General features: G+C 40.3%; 1 long non-coding RNA gene across 1 annotated transcript in view; it reads left to right on the top strand.

Annotated features, from left to right (window-relative positions):
• LOC136374600 (uncharacterized) overlaps positions 1-3,093 on the top strand; it is a 518,432-nt gene extending 515,339 nt beyond the window's left edge. The window contains exon 3 of the long non-coding RNA XR_010745929.1: positions 3,013-3,093. This is a non-coding gene — a long non-coding RNA (uncharacterized lncRNA). The remainder of the gene's footprint in view (positions 1-3,012) is intronic.
• The last annotated feature ends 15,388 nt before the right edge of the window (positions 3,094-18,481 follow it).

Below are 18,481 nucleotides of genomic sequence, written 5' to 3'. Positions count from 1 at the left end.
TAAATTTTGTGTAGACTTTTCTCTTTCTTTCTTTCTTTCTTCCTTCCTTCCTTAATTTCTTTCTTTCTCTTTCTTTTTCTTTTTCTTTTTTCTTTCTTTCCTTCTTTCTTTTGAGAGAGAATTAAATCAGTTCCTTGTATGGAATCCTACTCATGTAAGTGTGAAAAAATTCACCCTGACCTGTGCCAAAACCTGGGCATTGCCTTTTCAAGGCATGTTTTTGTTTTCAAGGCAAACAAATCAATTATTGTAATACCTTTGTATTATCTTCTACAATGCCCAGAAATAGTCAAAAGTGAAACTAATCTTCTGCCAATTTGTTCATAGTGTTTTCCTTTTGGCCAGTAGATCATCCTTTATGAAATTGTTTATTAAAATGATTCAGTACAACTGTTCCCTGAATGTGGCCATTCCACAGGACACCTTGTTACACTAAAATGCTTCTCCTAAATGGATCTGAGGCTTTTCCCTCATACTTTTATTCAAGCCCATTTGAAAGTGAGAATGGATGGAAATATGTCATATGCCATATGGAAACGTGTCCCAAGAATGAATCTCTAGAAATAAATCCATAGGAGCAATTCACATCTCATCCCAGTGAAAACCTGGAATATTTCCAATACATTTCTCAAATGATCTTAATGTCCAGAAGAAATAAGTAAGAGAAAATACAGAGCCTTTTGTCTCCGAGGTCTATTGCTATACAAATAATTAATTTGTGGAGCTGTGTTGTGGGCCTGCCTGTCTGACCACTGAGCAATTAAATAAAGTGATTCTAGGAGCTACAAGTGGTGGCTTCTGGAAAACAGAGCATCTTTCAAAACAAGAGAAAAAGCATTCTTTGCTAATTCAATTTTTGTGCAATTATAACCTAATCAATCTTATACAGACTTTTTGGCATCGCTGTTTTCTTACTGTTATAACATTTCATAATTTAGTCTAGCAGTAGCAATCTTAACAACAAAGTTTGGACACGTTCCAAGCACAAGGGCAAGGGACAATTTCTCCCAGATACATTATACATTTTACCATTACTTAATATTGCATGTAAGAAATACACTTAGGGAGAGAGAGAGATTTAGATTTCCCTCAGAGAAAGCTCATAGGCACTATAATCATTAGCTAAATTTCCACCAACTGCATTAGGGAATACATCATAATTTTGATTTCCCCAGAAAAAGCCTAAAATTCACAAAAATAGGAATACAGGATCCTTATTTATGCTCTGCTAAGAGAAGGAATTGGGACTGCAATTCAACAGTTATCAGCACACAAATAGAAATACAGTTTGTCTTCAGATATTTGGATATCCTGTCTTCAGGATCAGATGAGAAAATTCTAATCAGAATGGTTGATGAGAGGTTGCAGAAAACTGAATTTAATTCAGCCACCTGGAGGCCTCTGACCTCCTCTGGGGGTTCAGCAGGGCAGAGGGATTATGAGAACATTCCAGATCAGCACATTTTACCCTGTATCTTTGTCTCAGGCACACAAGACAGTAATTGAGAAAAAGTCTCAAGCAGGGAGCAGAAAGGACTGTTTCCACACAGTGTATGGTAGTCATTTGAAAGAAAGATAATAAAAATCTCAGCAGTTGGGCAGACTCCACATATTTGCTTGAAGATTATATCCTGAAGGATTTTTTTTCCTACTTCTATTGAAAAATCATGTTTAAGATTAAATGTGCTTATTGCAAATCCTGTGATACTGTATAAATATCAGGGCCTTTTGTAAATTTTCCATAAACAGCAACATTACTGACTAAAGCTGGCAGTTCTGAAAAGTTACAATATTTGAAGTTAGGATTCCATTACATACTGCACTGCAATTCCAGCTGATCTTTCAGCCACAATTCACTGTGCCAGGGCAGAAACATGCAGGTAGAGAGCACCAGAGCGAATCTTTCCCAAGGAACATCATCAAAGCTCCTCCTTTGGAGCCACCTTCATCTGGAAATGTGTAAGGGGGACCCAAGTGAAAACTGCGGGGGAGTCCCCATTGGTGGATTCCTTGCCTCTATCCACCCAAAGTGCTTTTCCAGTCAGCCCCTGGGAACATTATTATCATCATTTTCTGGAAATATTATCACCCTTAATAGCTGGAATACTCCCAGGCCAGCCAGGGAAAAGTTGCATCTTTTCCTGAGGAGCTGCAGGGCTGCTCTGAGGTGATTGTTCATCACGGTGAAGGGTTTGTTTTGCAGCCACTGTTCAGGCAGGGGTTCATCAATCCTGTGCATATTAGGTTTAGAAAATCCCCTCCTCACTGGGGAGTGCTTTGTGCAACTAGACAAACACAGATGCTTCCCAGAAATCCCCAAACACTCCCGTGTTCAAAGACTCACATTTTTCACATCGACTATGCTAATCTCTGCTGTCCAACGGGTTAGGGCTTGTCTTCAGCAGGATCAGTTCTTGTTTAGAGGTAATTGAAAATTATGGTCATCTCTGCAATTCATCTCTGCTGCTGAACTGGTCCTGTCACTGCTTCCAAGTAAAAGGTTGGAAAACTACAAAGGAGCAGTGTGGATTGAAAAAGAAAAAAAAAAAGTTCTGAAAATGTAGCAGAGAGAGGACTGTTTGTTCAGTCTTGTAACAATTACCCAGCTTCCTCCTGCTAGGCAATCCTCACAGATTGTAATTGTCATTCCTTGTCTTCACTGTGGTATTTTGATCCAAACTTACATTCTATTCTTCTCCCTCTGTGTGGCTAAATTCCATTCTTCTCCCTATTTGTGGCCTGGAGATTTTCAATGGTACTTGAGATGTCAAGGAACTAAAAAAATAACTTGTCCACTTTTAATTTTGACCAGCCGAGGCTCAAAAGAAACCATATGGCAACACTGAGGAGTTGCCATTCCTTGCCTCTGCAGACTCAAAAGACTCTGCTGGGAGTTATAAAAGACTCTGCTGAGAGCTCTTTTCCAGGTCAGAATTTTCTCGTGGAAACGTAACCATGCGAACTTGGCATTAACTCCAAACAGATGAAATAATTTTTAGGTCAGGTTATAAGTCTCTTCCCCCCTCCTTTTTTTTTTTTTTTTTTTTTTTTTTTTTTTTTTTTTTTTTTTTTTTTTTTTTTTTTTTTTTGTCAAAGTGTTGTAATAGTTATTACCTGTGCGTTGAAGCATACCTGGAGATTGGAAACTTCAGAATTCACTCTCAGCCATGCCCTGCTGCCATGTGGATTCAAGAGCCTGTAACCTATATACCCCATTCTGTTAGAAGGTGTGAATTGAGCCCAAATGGGTTTTTATTCCCTTTTAATAGCTCTAGCTGTAATTTCATTTCTCTCTTGGTTTGAAGAAACTGTTTGGAGCACCTGTGAAAGCCTGGGCAGTGAGGGGTTAATGTTAACATTAGACTTGCCTGGAAAGAGGGGGCAGTACAAAAGCAGGGAAACACCTTTCTGGAGCCAATTCTCCTCTTCAGGATAGTGCAAGAGCAGAAGTGGTGTCAAGCAGTGGGCAAGACAAAGAAAGAGGGATGGAGACCACCAAAAAAAACCTCCAAGTCCCCCAGCCCATTCCCAGAAAGATCTAGAACCTAGTGCAGACACAAAGTCATTGACATGAGGGTGAAAAATGTCATCCCAGGGCAGTGAAAACTTATCTATGAGAAGATACCCCCACAAAACTGAGCGATGCCCACAGGACACTGAATGTTTTAGCTGCTGGATCGATGCTGCCCCAGGAGTGGTGATCTCCTCACCTCCCTCTCTCATCTCCCTTTCACACTCTCCTTCCCTCTTTTAGATTATTATTTCATTTCTCTTACAAGTGGAAAATAGGGACAAAACATACCAATTTCCATGCCACGTGTGTCATTTGATAATAAAACCTTGTCAGCTTTTGGTTTTAATTATAATTTTTTGGACCCTTTTGGCTTTTGCCATTCATTTTCACCCACAGATCTCTCCAAATTTCAGATGTAGCCATTGCCCTGCAAAGCACATCCCACCTCACTCAGTAGCAAAAGAAGAACAGGAAGGGTAAATAAATAACCACTTTTGCATTCTGAGTAGATGTGCAGGTATCACTGACTACTAAAAAAGTGTATAGATTCTGAATTATTGAATGCCAGGTTCCCTGAACCCTAAAAAGCACAGTGCACCCTGAAAGAATTTGCAGGAATTTGGAAAGGTGCTTGTGAATCTGGAAAAACAAAACAAAAACAGCAGAAGACTCATTTTTTACTGGCTGCTCCATGATCATGTCTGGTATAAACAAAGCAATGGCCCAGTGTTAGCTGTGGGAAAACAGAATCCACCCTGTTCTATTTTGGCTCGAGGCATGTGCTTGTGGTTTCCAGCTAATCCCCTAAACACAGATGTGAAAATTGCTGGGGATACACCCAGACAGGATATTTTGGGTCCTCAACACTACCTCATCACCTTGGGTTTAAAACAAGCTCAGCTTGAAGAATAAACAGTTAATATTTGATGCCATATACTTAATTGAATTGAGGATAATAAAGTGATATCTTTATCACTCAATGAAATACTCAATGATACTCAATGAAAGTGCCCAACAAGTTCATTTCTGTGGTGCCAAAGCCCTGCAGAGTGTTTGGGGTGAGCAGGATCTTCACTGTCCTCCAGTGAGCACAAGCAGGCACAGCAGTGGTGCCTCTGCCTTTTTCCCTCCCTGTAGCCCTGGTTTCATGCCTGAGATGTTTTGGTTTTCTAAAATTCCTTTCTTAGGGAGTTCTCTGTAAACAAGAGAAGTGTTTCTGTAACTGTACTTATGTTCTTCATTCCTTTTCCTGGAGGGACTTCTTCTTGATGTCCCTCTGCTCTGACCAATGTGAGGAAAGAAGTTTGCCTTCGTGTCACCAACCAGATTGGTCTGTGTAAAATAGTGTATAGGAGAGACACATCCCAAAAATAAGATATTTTCAACCTTCTGAAGTCAGAGTCTGTGTCGTTGTAGTGTAAAACAACATCACCTGCCCAGCCAGAGCTGCCAGGGGCTGTCAGAGCCCACATGAAATGTCCAGCATGGCCTGAGAGTGCCAGGGGAACACCAGGCAAAAAAAATCATCCCTGTAGCTGATTAAATGCAGCTCACTTCCTGATGGTTAGTTTCTTTCTCTGAGTTCTCTCTTGCCTCCAATGCTCTCAGTAAATGTGGAAACCATTTCAAAGCACCATATGCTGGTGTTTTCTAAACTATCATTTTCTGCAAATTGCCATTTCATAGAAATTTAGGTGAAAATGCTTTTGTTCTTATTTGGATGAAAACTCATTTAGGAAGATGAATAAATTGAACATGAAACCCCTGACATTTGGCTGTGTCTAGCAGAAGATAAAACTAGCAAGTCAAGCTCATGATTCTCTGCTAATTTACCTCATGTATGGCATATTTTTCAACATCTATGCCTAAAAAATTAATGCACCTTTGAGAGTCATCATTATTGTTATACCATAAACAAGTTCTTTTGTTGGAAACAGTAATCTTCATAATTTCTCTCCTAAGAAAATGAATTTAAAGCTAAATACTCTGGAAAAAAAAAAGTTCATTGTCCTTTTGTCATAGGGCTTTTAGATAAAGCAGCCACAGATTAATAAAACAAGTTCATAATTTCTGGTAATTTGATTCCTTAATTGAATTAATTAACTGGCTTTTTCAAAGTTTTTACTAGTAAGCTTACAGTAATGTTGGAGCAGGTCTCAGAGCCTGATTCTCAGATGGAACATTCCACCTCCTCCATCCCGAGTGGATCTGCAGATGCTCAGCACTTCAGTCAGCATCAGCCAGAGTGGGGTTTTAACTAAGCAGCAAGAAGGCAACAAGGAGAGTAGAAAAACAGGAGAAGGTAAGAGAATCACCAAGATCACACCACATGGGACCCCAGATAAGCCATGACACCCCTGCCTAGAGATTCTGTAATGAATTCAGTGGCAAAATATTGCTGTGAGCACCAGAGATTGTGTTTTCTTTGTTTTGTTTTGTTTTGTTTTGCTTTTCCTACTGGGCAAAGAAAGTTCTGATTTTCAGAGTGAGAATCTCCAGCAGTTAGTATCTGTCTCACTTTGTGCCACAAAGGTGTTACCTTGCTCTTTCCTACCCCAGGATAATACTCTGGTCCATGATGTTGTTAGAGTGAAACATTCCCCCCGAAAGTACAGATGAACCCTTCAGCTCTCCTTCACACAGATATCAGCAGAGAACAAACGGATATGAGATACATCATGTTCAAAAATGAGAGGAATCAAAAATGAGTGCTATCACAGCCTGGAAATTCCATTTCAGGGTTAGTCCCACCCTGCCTGTCTGTTCCTCCATGCAGAGGAGAGACTGGCAATCTCTGCCCCCATTTGCTCACCTCTTTTGGCACAGTAATGCTAAAGAGCTGTCTCTAAAAAATCTGAATAAATAATTTCTAGAATATTTGTAATTATAGCAGTATAAATCCACAGGACCTGATGAAAGCCACTCTGTAGTCATGACTAAAAATATCTTTGATTTTGGTGCCCTTTGGATAAGGCTTGAAACCCTGACACCTGGCCTGCTCCAGATACAGCCTGGGAACTAACCCAGCTGCACCTGAGGACAGATTTTTAGAGTAACTTGGTTGTTCTAAAACCTATGATTATTTAAACCCTTATTCCTGACTACCTGAGCTGTTTGAAAATCTAATTTAAACATAAAAATTGCACTGCTGTACGATGGAGGAGAATTAATGATTGAAGCTTGTGCAAGATAAGACAATCAATGATTCTGTGTGGCTGCAATAGCTGAGACAATGAACCTCAGACCCACAATGAAACAATATTTAGTGCTGCCTTATGCCATATATTCTGATATTCTATAAATTCTGAATTGTGCTCTATAATATGTTTATATATATATAAATATTCCTGGCTCTCAGCCTCTGGCTCTGGAGCTGGTTCCTCAAAAGCTGGAGTGCAGTATTTTTAGTTCACAGAAAATGTGAAGAGCCACCAGAATAACTGTCCTTTTAATGATCATCTGCTAAGTTACAGTGTTTCAAGAAACAACATGGTATAGAAAATCCTACTGCAAAATTCCACAGGAGATACATTTAATTCAGAAAGACTGAATTACACGTTACAGCAAGACCTGATGGTTTGAAAGAACCCACTGATTTTCAGTTCTGTATCCTTAGCACAAACACTCAGAATTTGAGAATGGCTTCAGCTGAGAGGAGCCTTCAAAGACTGATTTAAATGTTTGGTGGGATGGTGATGTAATTTGATAATACAAGTTTTTGTTTGCTTTCTTAATCACTTTTTAATTGCACTGCATTCTTCTCTTTGATAGATAGGTTTGCATTATGGAACGTAATAGAACAAGAAAGCTGAATGTTATTAGTTTTCTATGAATTTATATGCTTTGCTTCTAATTCCACTCAACTTCTCGTTTCCTCCAAAATCACTGTCATTGCAGCTGACTCAGAGGGCCAGACCTACTGAGGTGACATGAACAGGATTCACACTTTACATTAAAATTCATGGCTTTTAATTTTTTCTATTTAGATAGTTTGACATACTAAAAAAAGCATCCTTCATTTCTTTCAATTAACAAGAAAATTGCAACACACACTTCTGTGTGTACTTTACCAGAGCATCCAACAGGTATTCATTTCAATATTTGCTAGCTCTGCATTATTCCAGATTTTTCTCTTTAGTTGTTGATCATTTACCAAACCACAGAGCCAACATTGATTTTGGAGTGGTAAGTACGGAATATTCAAATTCTGAGGTTTTTATCATGGAGTCAGTTGCCTTAACGAAAAAAAAAACAAGTTGTTTTCTTCAGACTGTCTCTTCGGGCAAAAAGGAGAATCACATGTGCAGTGCAATGGCACTGAGAGCTGCACTCACTGAAACAGCTGAAGGATCCTCCAGGACAAAGGCAATGAAATGGAGCTCAAAATTCTCCCCAAAATCCGTCTGGGGTTTACATCTGAGGGAAAAAAGAAAAAAAGATCTTTCACTCCAAAAAGAGCTCAGCAATACAACAATGACCAGGAGGTGAGGTTAACCTCCTGAATGGGACAGGGATCAAGGCAGGGAGCTGAGGCAGACAAGAACTAAATACTGACAGCTCTGTTCAGTTTCCACCTAAGAGTTATCCAGGACAAGGTTTGTTTGTTTTGCTGGAGCTTTTTTTCTGTTAAATACCATTAAACTGGCAAACACTTTGCCCCTATGTCAAAGGGGAGAAAAGCTATTTCCATTGCAAATATGAACTCTGCTCTACTGCCTGCCCTTACAGAACAGTTTTTGTACCTGACAATGCCTCATACCTCCTGGTAGGAGGCAACAAAATGCCCTCAATTATGATTTCACGAGTTATGACAGCCCACATTATAAACTTTTGTAACAGTATTTGCATTCACACAATTCCTTTGTTCTGAGCTGGTGTCTACAATGTTGTAAAACCCCTTATTTTCACTCACCTGAACATCTTTCACAGCACAAATGAAGGTCAGTGATTTTATAAGCTTTCTTCCCCTGTAAGCCCATAATACTCTTATGACATTAAGGTATGTACTTAAAGACTTGATTGCTGGCTTTCATTTACTTAATATCTTGGCAAGTTTGCTGTACTGCCATGAAATCTGTTTAGTAGCAAAGCACACAACTGTTCTGCTTTTTAAGCTAGGCTTATTTATATAAATTTATTCCATAGCCTGCTCATCTTATTTTAATGGCCAGATGTTCTTTTCTCTTCACTTCTTAATAAACAAATACCCTTAACTAACCAGACATTATCAAAGTTCTTCATCCTAATGGCTTTGATATTTCCAGTCTTGTTTTGGGTTTAGTGGGGGGTTTTTTTGGGGGGGGGATGGGGTTTCCCTTTTTTGGCTACCTTCTTCTATGAAGAGTTAAGGGCATTAAAGCTATTTCCAACATAAAAATATTTGTTTGTAAGGGAAGGACAGAAGTATAACAAACTCCTGCTCTCAGAGGTAGTTTACTTCAATATTGAACTGCAAGCTCACCACTTTTCCTAAAGTGAGCCTGACATCTGTTTTTGTTTACCATTTGGTAATGACATGAATTTGTACTAAGAGGATGAAACAAAATTTAAATATAAGTATTCCCTCAGATGCACTGGATGGAGTATATAGCATTTTCAAGACTCTATTCATCTCCTAACGGGGTACATGGAGGCTGCATGATGGCTGGTTGTTTTAAAAACAACAGTTGGGTTTGCTGCTGGCTTACAAAAACAATGCTCTGGAAAACATTTTGTACAAAAAAAAAACCCCAAAACAACAAACCTAAAGAACCACAAACACCCTCCCCAACACACACACACAGAGAAAAAAAACAAACAAAACAAAACAAAAAACCACAAAGTAAAAGCTTTGCACTTATAATGCAACATTTTTGACCAGTTTTTTTGTTCTGAATGTAAACATTCTTTTAAGGACAAATAAATTACTCTGATCATTATCAAAGTCGGATTAAACCCCTCTGTAAACCAGAAAAGAGATAATGCTCATGTAAAAGACAATGAAAAGAGCACAGACTCATGTCAGTAACTGAGCTTCATGAACCTGCTGTCACAAAAATATTGTTAAAATCCCAAATAAAATACATTGGGAATATTCTAGGACTATATTAGACCCTATATTACATGTTTATGTAACCCAGAGTGTGTCCTTCCTCCCTCTAAATTTTTTTGCTCGTGACACTACACTGGGGTATGTGGCTGACTGAGGCTTGGGGTGATTTTGCAAGGACTCTCTTCCCAGCCTGAGAAGTCTCCAGCCATTAACACTCACAACGAGGACTAAAATTACCTGTAAAATGTAGATTGAAGCCCCAATAGTTCTGTCTAAACGGCGCTGTCAGAAACAGTCTGCGTTTTGCTGAATTATGGAAATCTACCACTGACAACACATTTGTAGAGCTCCTTAAGACAACTCAGTTGTGTTCTTTTATACATAGAATTAAGAAGGGAACTGAACCATCAACACAAACTGATTTTATTTAGCATGATTCCTCCTGTCCTGTTTAACTTGTACATGAACAGTGAATAATTTCTAAAAACCAGCAGCCAGTACCATCTAGACAGAGCTTTCCTTGTCTGTTCCAGCCTTGCAGGACCACAAACCATTTCCAGTCCCTAAAGCAAAGCGGTTTGTACGAACCAGGACTGGCCCAAGGACAAAAACACCAAGTGCCAGCTGCAAGTCCCAGATTTAACAGCTCGGGCAGGATCCCAGACAATGGAATTGTTCAGCCTTTGAGGCTGCCAGGAGTTTGGGCAGAACTGACATTCCCAGAGCCTGGCTTGCGTGTGGCAAAGCTGAGCACCACAAGATGCCACTCACCATCCCTTTCATCCCCTTTGGCTGCGGGGAGGGATGAAAGGGGGGCAGGCAAGGAAATAATGAACCCTATGCAAAGAAAACAGCGAGAGCAATTTACTCCCATTCGAACACTTTTTTACATCAGAAATAGAAGGCATTGTGTGCTGTTCAAAGGTGCTGATCACACTGCCCTGGGAATCAAAGCCACTGATGCGCTTGGAAGGTATTAAACACCCAGTTAAAATTGAATTTCCAAGTGTCTTTTGGTGTCTGAGCATCAGACAGCCGTAGGTTGAAGCAGGGGGTGGTACCCCTGAAATTAATAACTTTCCTTAACCGTAAGATCTCAGTATAGCAGGTCCTGATTAATGGTTTTGGAGCTGACAATTCAAGAAATCGCTCAGTGTAAAACGAGTTCAGATGAGTTTAACTCAGGCTGAAGGAGTGAGGGGGGTTTGGATGGTCTGCAGCTGGTAAAGGGGCTACCAGGACATCACCTAACACCAAAGACAGCAGAACCTCAGGCTAGGAATTTGCATGGAGTTATGTCCTTGAAGCCTTTGAAGGAATATGAAGAGGAAAACGTCGGGGAAGACAAGAAGAATAACTAATCTGTTGGATTCTTTCTTTCATTTTGACAGTCAAATTTAAGGAAAGGAAAGACTAGCTTTAATATTACACAAAAAATATAAGAGAAGGATATTGCAGTCATAGAGGACCTCAAGCACTGATTTAATTCTCAACTGTAATTCTAATTACAGACTTTATAAATTAGTTTTGATTCTTCCTGAAAAGTTCTTCATGGACTGCATTCTGAGGTAATAATATCTGATGTAATTTATAATGTTAGGGAATTTCCTTTACAAGTCTCATATGATTGCCTTCAGTGAGAGTAATTATTCCCTTCTAAATTTTTGATTTACAGGTCTTGTTTCAAATGAAGGCTAAAAGGTTAAAGCCAGGGCTGAGATGGTTCTGTCTCTCTTGAACAGAAGGGAAATGCTCTTTTAGCCCTACTGAAACAATCTTGGATTCCCACAGGAAAAAAACCTTTTCTTTGTTAGATTTTAGAATTTCCTGGCTTTGGTTTGGGAAAGAAAATCTATCCACACTCTGTTGATTCTCCCAAGCCTTGAATTGGTAAATCCAAAAGTTAGATTGTGATTGTAAGAAGGCGAGTACAAAAAACATAAATTCTTAAAATGGTTTGGGTTAGAAAGGACATTAAATATCTGGTTCCACCCCCACCATGGGCAGGGACACCTCCCACTATCCCAGGCTGCTCCAAGCCCCAGTGTCCAACCTGGCTTTGGGCACTTCCAGGGATCCAGGGACACCCACAGCTTCCCTGGGCACCCTGTGCCAGGGCTTCACCACCCTCACAGGGGAGAATTTTTTTGTAATATCTGATCTAAATCTCACTTCTTTCACTTTAAAGGCAATACACTTTGTCCTTTCATCACATGACTTTTTACAAAGTCCCTCTCCAGGCTTCTTGTAGGCCCTTTAAGTGCTGAAGGGTGCCAGAAGGTGCTTCATGCTGGAGCCTAAGGAAGTGTTTGGGAGTTCCTGCTAAGATGACCACATTGTTTAGACCCCTACAGACTTCTCCTCCCTGGACACGGGTAGATTCCCAAAGCTTGATCACATCTGAGTCCTTTTCCCAGATCTTTGCCCTGCCCACCAGCCTGTCCCATTCTGCATGCTCTCCCTGAAAATGAGAGTTCAGTAGGATGGATTTACGTGCTCCTTTATCTCCAGATTGCTGATGCTGCTGGGAAAATACCAGAGCTGATTCTCTGCTTACACAAATTGTCCTTTTCACTCCTCTGCATCTAACTGATATGAATGTAACTGATTCCATTAACTTGCATGGTCATATTCTTTCCCCTCCCCACCCCTCTTTTTTTTTTTTTTTTTTTTTTTATACAAATGAAAGAGGATTTGGCTCCCTGTTTTGTGAAGCCAGTGCTGCAGAGACTGGTGCTGGGGAAGGCACCTGCTCTAGGAATACATTTGTTTGCAGTGCTGGCCATACCAGGAGAGTTTGACACACTCACACAGACAATCCACAGTGCATTTTAATTCAGATGAACCCTTGCTTTTGAGAGGATTTAGACTATCTCAGCGATGGCTGATTGACATAAAATTAAAAGGGAGAAAGAGTGGCTTTGAAAGTGGTTGTGAATATATTTAACTTGGTGCTGTACTGAGGGAACGAACGGACTGCCTCTCATGACCCGTGTGGAAAGGCAGCAGAATAAAAATGTGGCTCTGCACTTTGCCTTTTCGTTTTTAATACCTGTCACGTCTCAGATTTGCCACCTTTAGATGAATTGCTGTTCCTCCCATGCATAGTGTGAATTGTTTGATGTATCTTTCAAGGAGCTGTTAAATCTGGGATACAGTAAAGTTGTGTAATTTATCCTGAGTCAGGGGTGACATTCCTCTCCACTGCACCCAGCAGCAGGACAGTGAGACACAGGATTTTCAGTTTTGTTTATGGTTATGGAGAAGCACCTTGCTCCATTTATTTAGTTGGAATAAATTATTTCCTATCATATGCCAAACTATTTATTGTAGGCAACACAAGGAATGAGAGGCGAATTCAAAACAACACCTACTGGCACTTAAGGGAAAATGTGTCATCCACCCCTTTTCTTCTCATATTTAGATGGATTCCATCTCCACACAGAGATGTACAAGAAAACACTGGAATGCAGCTGTCCATGGGAAAGGGTTTTCTACAGGGTAGCAATTTTGTTGCCTTTAGAACAAATTCAAATTGTGCCCTGGTGGGAAATTCAAAGAGAAAAGACACCACAACACCTGAGAATGTGACATATGGATGTTCCAACCAAAATAGTCACTCCCATGGCAATTTTCTTTTTGCCTTTAATTTTTTTTTCAGTTCTTTTCTTCAGAAACTGTGCCTCTTGAAACAATAGTCTTTGCACAAGAGTTTCCAAGCAGAATCTAGAAAAATGTGCTGAGTTATTGTTGTTTTTTTTTTTACATGTTAACATCTCTGCCTGATAAGTGAAAACAGTTCTGGTATTAGGGGTGGATTGGATATTGCCTGTATCCAGAGTTATTTTTTAGTGCTGAAACATTCTATTTTGGTGTATTGTAAGTGAAAATAAAATAAAGCTAGAAATTTCAGAATGGTGCATAACAAATCTGTAAAGATAATAAATAGGTGAAACTGGGTGAATTCTCTTTACTTGAGTCATCTATTTTTTCTTTACATAAAAACAGCTGAAGCAAAACCAGAGAGTGTTTTTATCAGATCTAAAACGTTGATATATAGGACAGAGAGGTTCTACATGATATGTCCTTTGGCTATTATCAAATCCTGCAGAAAAAGCAAAAATGCCAGTGAGGGAAGAGTGCCCAGCCATTTCACGGGAACACAGAGGGATTGTATCAGCCCATGTTTAAAGAAATGTTCAGTATTCTCCAAATTCTCTCTCATGAGTGGTGGGACACGACGTTTATACACAGAACAGACAGGAATGGCCATGCTCAGGAATCACCTCTGCAGGACTGGCAGGAGCAGAGGAAGCTACCCAGAACCACAGAGCTGGACCAGTACCACCAGTACCACCCATCTGTACTGATGCCTTAGGATTTTAACTTTTATATTTTTCATCTGTTTGTAATCCTTCAGTTCTTTAGTGTGTAACTCCAAACCCCACACACTCTGTGAGCTGCTGCTTCCCCACTTTGGGCAGACACAACAATTCCTCTCCAGGGCTGGGGATAAGGACCCCTCACTGCCTCAGGCCTGAGAGATGGGAACAAAAGTGTGTTGGGGGCAGCAAACTGGGGGTAAATGACTTCATTACCTGAAGCTGTAACTAGAAGATTAATCCCCAATATACAAATGGACCAAATTTATCAAAGTGTGAATATCCGTGGCCCATGATTCACTTTTGAGTGTAGCCTCTGGGAGGCTTCATCTACCTGAAATTGCCTGAAGGCCCTTCAGTAAATAGAACTGCTTTTTATTCCCTTCATTCTGTGTGGCCTCTGTTTCCAGGTACTCCCAAAAAGGATCATCAGTGCCAGTTCCATGGAGCTGTACCAGTTCCACCAGTACCAGCAGTCTGTACCAGCATCTCACAGCTGCACTGCCCTGTTCCAGCTGTGCAGGGGGAGACCTGGGCCCAGCACACATTTAAACCCCGACTAATTGTTTCAGCAATGCTGTCACCTCCTCAGCACAGCTCTCTGGGTATGTCCTCTGACACTGACGGTCTTTCTAAAAACCTCAAAGTGAAAAATGCAGGATGTAGCAAACCCTTCAATGTTAAAAGCTGTAGTTCTGAGCCTTTCATTAGTATACAGAAGGTGAGCCTTTAATTACTAATGTTTCACAGTCTGGAGCACCCTAGGGCTTCCAAACATCCTGGTGAAGGCAGGAAGGATATTTCAGACTTCATTTCAATTCCCTGAAACTTTTGTCAACAGCCTCATTGCAAATGAAAACTGCTCAGTGCTGCTCAGCTGTGCTGCCTCAGCTGCTAAACCAGCCCAGCCTTGAAAAAAAAACCTGCCCTCATTATAAAAGACGGGCATGAAATAAGACTCAGCCTCAAAAAACCTCTAAACTACTGCAACACTGAAAGATGAATATAAACTTTTGGGGCTTTCCTATATCATAAAGGCATTTGGCCATAAAAATATTTTATGAGCCCTGTAGCTGGTGAACAGGAGGAGAGCAGTGGTGTGGTGGATGTGTTTGAGTCCCTTGCAGGGCTGCTCTGCACACACACCCCAGGCACACCTCTGGGGCTTGATAAGACCTGCAGGGAGCCTTTCTGAAGGCTGTTGGCAGATTTCAGTCACCAGAAGGAAAAGGTCCTCAAAATTCAACAGATCACAGCACAACAGGCCGTTTTTCAGGCTGGCAAAAGGAAGTATTTCTAAGCTCCTTGCTGCTGTGATGTGAGCACTCACCTGCTTCCCCTCACATTCCTTACAGGTTGGGGTTTGGGCACCATTACAAATGCCCTGAAATCTCAGAGTTAGGCTCAGCCAGACTTAGAGACAATCCTGCACAAAGCAGGGCAGGTTTCACCGGCCAAGTGATGGATTAACCACGTAAGGATAATTGATGGCTACTCCTAGGAAAGACACCTTGGATGATTAAATGATAGTTCTACTTCATTCTTAATTCAAAGCTGATTATTACATGTGCAGTTACTCATGTTATACTTCCCAATTTGAAAAATGAGGGTAACGAGGTTGAAAACCTCTTTAACAATGCCAGAGAAGAGACATACAGGTTTTGCACTGAAACCATGGAAAAGGCATCTCTTCTCAGCCCTGTGTTTTAAACTGGGCATTCAAAACATCTTTACTCATTCATTCATGTTCAGGATGAGTTCTCAAAATCTTATCACACTGCAGCCGTTCAGCAGAGACAAATCTCTGTCTTGTAAAAGTCATGATGTATAGTGTGGCTGCATCAGAATTAGCTTCCACAGGCTTGTATAGTGCTTTCTGTCATTTTATGAAGCTGTGCTAATTAACAAAGCAGAGTATTGTAAAATCTGAAACCAGAATTACTTTGAACTTTTGGTTTTTCCCTTTAAAATCCAGTGAAATGTTTCACAGGTGCATATGATGATGTGTGCTTAAAAAAAAAAAAAAAAAGTAAAGAAAAGAAAAGAAAAAAAAAAAGATTGGTGTTGTTTCTGTTTGTTTGTTGGGGGTGGGGTTTTTAAGGTTTGTTTGTTTGTTTTTGTTTTTGTTTTTTTAAATTAATAGGGAAAAATTACATTGGTTTGCACAGTCTCTTATGTCAATGAGCTGGCTGATAAAACACCATTGACACTGATAACACCAGCAGACCATTGTGTACTAAGCTTCACATTTAGTGTTCAGGGAAAACATGATCTGTAGCAGCTCTAAAGAGTAATTCTGATCTCTAGAGAGGAGTCTCAATGATCCCATTAACATTGATCATGTTTGAAGAAGTCTCAGGCATAATACATTATTAATATAAGCCCCTTTCTGTTTGTTGTTTTTTTTTTTTTCTTTTTTTATTTAATGGTTTCAAAAGAAACAAAGGACATTAGATAGAAATGTCTCCATTAAAATAAAGTAAGTGGTCAGGCTAAAACCTTCCAGTGACAGGAAATCACAGGAAATCCAGAATTCAAAGTTGCTGCTCCCCCTGAGTGTCTCAGCATCAGCTGAGTTTGTGTGCAATACTTTGCAGTATTGAATTCTGGAATAAGTTCAGAACAAGGTGCCTAAAGATGAGTCACCTCCTTCCTTGCAGGTTACATTCAAACCTTAATGCATTTTTTGTGTATCAGAGCAGTAACTGTCTCCTGGTTCTCACTCCCTTAACACATGGGATTGTTCACAGGAATTTCATCTTCCATGAAAGACAAAATCATGCTAAGAGTAAAAAAACAGAAATTCTCAAGGGATTTGATGGAAAGACTTTGCTTGGGATGCTCATCTCCCAGGCTAGATTTAATCTAATGCAAAAATTCAAAAGTCTGAAAACCAGAAAATTGTACCCGACCAGACTGTTTTCAAGTAGTAGAAAATAGTTGTAAGGGACCAGGTTTGCTATTCTTAAGTTTAAGCCTATTTTCAGGATCCAGAGCAAATATTCAACTAGAACCACACCTGCTCCAGATTTTCCAACACAGTATTTTTTTAAGTATTGTAAAAGAAGATGTAATTACCCATTTCTATACATGGACCCCTTTTACCATGCAGAAATCCAAGTCTGAGGTGGGGTCACCATGCAGAGATCAGAGGTGAGGTAACCTGTCAAAGGGAGTAATTTGTGCCTGGGAAACCTCTCTAACCTTCCCCAGAGGGACAGAGGCCTTGACTCCACATTCAGTGTGTGAATATAATAGAATAGAAACCCTAAACACAAAGAATAGGAATCGCTGTTGACCCACTGCACCCCCTAGCAAATGTGTGTTAGAGTTCACACAAATGAGTACATAGTTCCTTTCCTGCTCATTCCACCCTGCATCCCTCATGGCAACACTTCCTTACCCACAGACTGACCTGGAAAATCACCCCAAAACCAGGGTCATGTGCTTTGGCCACTTCTTTAGGAACAAAACATGTCTTGTGTCATGTATGCTTTTAAAGGAGTCACACAGAAACCTGAGAGCAAATCAGCAGAAAGCTCTCGTGGCCATAGGAGCACAAAATTAATTGTACCTGGCAAACAATCACTCATATATTCCTGTCCCACATACACAACAACATGCACTGCATGAACCATGAAAGTATTTGCAAAGGATCTCATGGCCCCTTTCCATGTGTGTGCTGGAGAACAGCAGTGGCCTCCTGTCAGTGCCAGGGCTGCTCCCGGGGGACCAGGTGGGAATTCAGGAGCCAGCACAGAGGGGCACTGTGGATCCTGCACTGACCTGGATCCACCTGAGCAGAGCCAGGTGGCTTTCACAAGCACCCATCTCCAAAAGCTGTTCCTGAAACAGGCCCTGTTGTCTTTTTCAGGACAAAGATGCTTGATGTGCTATCGCTGGAGTGATCAGGGTTATTCAAGAGGCAATGCTCACACAGCAGGGCAGAAAAAAAAAACCCTCATAGAAAGGAAATTGTTGAGGACATCCTCCCCAGATGATTCCTCCCCTCTGAAATTTAAAACATCTAAGGACTTGCAGCCAATGGACAAACCTGCTTATTCTGTTTTTATGGCCTGAGAAGGACACAGCCCATAACACCACAACAAAGATTTGTAGTTTTGGGGTCACCAACTGGAACTGCAAAACTGACTGCAAATTTTTTGCAAGTGCTCCAAAGTAAAAGATCACTCTGGCATTGCTAATAGGTTTACTGAAGGAGTTTACTTAGCTGACAAATCAATACAAAACAGCAAAAATACCTTTTTCTTTTCTTTTACCAACAGCAAACGTTCCTAGTGGGAATGCCACCACTCACAGAATTATATCTGTGCAGGTTTTTCTGAGCACCGTAAAGTCTTCAACTCTCTTTAAAAAATGATACTATGGGGAAAAGCATTCCTGCTTTGTTGTAACGTATTTCCTTTTATTTTTTTTTAAGGTGAACCTTAAAAGATTTCCACCTAACATTTCTTCTAATATGTGAAGGCTAATCTAGACGGTTTATGGCTCTTTGTTATATAAAATACAGGAAAACCTTATTTAATTTCCAAT

The sequence above is a fragment of the Sylvia atricapilla genome, chromosome Z (genome assembly GCF_009819655.1).
Source record: "Sylvia atricapilla isolate bSylAtr1 chromosome Z, bSylAtr1.pri, whole genome shotgun sequence".
In the NCBI taxonomy this organism is placed as follows: Eukaryota; Metazoa; Chordata; class Aves; order Passeriformes; family Sylviidae; genus Sylvia; species Sylvia atricapilla.
Note: the sequence above shows the minus strand (reverse complement) of the source record. Positions and strands in the feature narration are given on the sequence as shown.